The sequence below is a fragment of the Rhinolophus sinicus genome, linkage group LG01 (assembly GCF_036562045.2).
Source record: "Rhinolophus sinicus isolate RSC01 linkage group LG01, ASM3656204v1, whole genome shotgun sequence".
Taxonomy (NCBI): Eukaryota; Metazoa; Chordata; class Mammalia; order Chiroptera; family Rhinolophidae; genus Rhinolophus; species Rhinolophus sinicus.
Genome location: NC_133751.1, coordinates 143,977,107 through 143,979,388, shown reverse-complemented (window position 1 = coordinate 143,979,388; position 2,282 = coordinate 143,977,107). Strand labels below are relative to the sequence as shown.

Genomic DNA, 2,282 nt, shown 5'->3' with positions numbered 1-2,282 from the left:
TTTATGGATGCACTAATTTGCAATGCAGTGTGTTGATCTTATATTACCATCTCAAGTAATTTATAATTTTTTTGTGTATGAACTTATTTTCAGCAAACTTGTTTTATTTTTCAGTTGGAGTTCAATGCATTCTAGGTTGTTAAAGTACCATTTCTGCCAGGTTTTTTACCTATTCACAATTACAGTTCAGAATTCAAATGGTAAACTAATGATGTAAAGCAACAAAGATCACATGAGTCAATTGTGGTCACAGACAGTGACAGATATATTTGGTTTTAAGACACAGCCATGGCATCCATTCCAGATATAAGATCAGAATCTGATCTAGGAAGTAGTAAAGATAAAGAATAGGAAAATTAGAGTGTGTGTCCAGGAGCAGTGCTCGTGGTATCTACGAGTACATCAAACCAGTCCTGATTTTAATTTTTTATCCTACTTGAACATGTCTCAAGCCAGAATCTCTTGCTCTCAACTCCTGTTTAAATTTCCTAGACTCTACTGTTTTTATTTACAACTACAAATATGGCCGATGCAAAATTATTTTATGTTTACTACTCTACTTATCAACTCATCTAACATCATTTATTTAACTATCAAAGCAAGTCAATTTTTATTAATTTTAGCATTAGACAAAGTTTATGACTTAGATTTGGAAGCTGTGTTAACAAAAATATAATTTTGTTTCCATTTGATGTTATATTTGAAATTGTATGCGTTAAATGTGAGAATAATACAAATCTACTCCAATTAATAAGCCTATTTTTTGCAAAGAAATATTCATTCACACTGTCAATAATACGGACTGCATAGTATTCCATTTTTGAAATATATCAAAATTTTTTAACCTATTCTCAAATAGAAGACGACTAGATAATATCCAATCTTTTTTTATTAAAAGCAAAACATTATAGCCTAGTAAGCAAATACACTTAAGTAAAGTTATGGAAATTCTTATAGTGGGATAATATGCAATCATTTAAAAACTATGTTTATAAATAATTTTCATAACATGTAAAAGATACATATTTGAAAATTATACACACAGGTGGAATTAGATTGTGTGAAGAAAAAATATCCTGAAAAAAAAAAAATAAAAACTAACTGTGATGTTGTTAGGTATATTTTCAATGATTTTTTTCGTGTTTTTTTGGTTGTTGTTTTGTTTTGTTTTATTAATTTTTAACCTATTATGTTTATTCTGATATTCTGTCATTACTTTGTGATTATTTGAACACATTTGTTAAATGCCGAGGCATGCACACATTTTAGTGTAGATTGATTTATAGAAATAGAATTACTTTATTAAGGGCATAGTTTTTAACTCTGAACCTGGAAAATTGGAGCTTGAGGTCATGAGCTGATACACCAGGCTAGTGAACATGGCTTTCTTCCCCCATCTGGCCATGGTGCTGATGGCCACTGGCATGTTCTTTACCACCTGGTTCTTTATTTATGAGATCAGCTCCACAAAGCACACTTGTGATATCTACAAAAAGCTCCTCAGGTCCTTGGTAACCTCACTCTTCATGGGCTTTGGGGTCCTCTTCTTGCTGTTCTGGATCAGTGTCTATATATGAACTCCCAGAGATTCTAACAAAACGCCTCACTGAATCCCTGCTTTTGTAAATTAAATGTTTCCTATTGCTGGAAGTATCCCACATGTTGCTCACAATAAAGGCAGATGTGACCATCAAAAAATAAAAATAAAATATTTTGAAGAAAACTTACATATTCAGTCAAATTTGTTTATTTTAGTGTTTAGAATATAACATTTGAATTAAGTATATTTATAGAAGTTGGATATACTAACTTCAGAAGAGTATAAAACTCTAATTGCAAAATAGAAATGGAAACAAAGCATCTACTTCAAAACACTACTTGGTAGAGACAGTTCTTCAATAAATGAAAACTGGTGGGCTACATAATAGCAGAAAGCTGGGTCTAGACAGCTTGTTTTGGTGTTTTCTTTCTTGCATTTTACTAGCTAAAGAAATTGTTCATATTTAAAAGAAGACATTCTATAAGGAGTGGTAGACTATTATAAAAAGTAAAACAATTAAAATATCTGAAGAAATTAGAAAAGGGGTAGAAATCACATGTTCAAATATCATTTTTAATATCAGGGCTCTACTTAAAACAGCTGCTTGCAATTAATGTATAATATAGCTTAACTTTCTTCTATTATGTCTAGACCCTTTAAAAAGATCATTTTAGGTCATTCACTAACTTTAATTTTTTAAATCAAGTTCATATTTTAGCTGTCACTTTGTTGGATGGTTACT

The 2,282-nt window shown here is 30.5% G+C and overlaps 1 pseudogene; it reads left to right on the top strand.

The window, feature by feature from the left end:
• The first annotated feature begins 1,343 nt into the window (after positions 1-1,343).
• Positions 1,344-1,577, top strand: LOC109445281 (dolichyl-diphosphooligosaccharide--protein glycosyltransferase subunit TMEM258; annotated as a pseudogene).
• Positions 1,578-2,282: the final 705 nt, after the last annotated feature.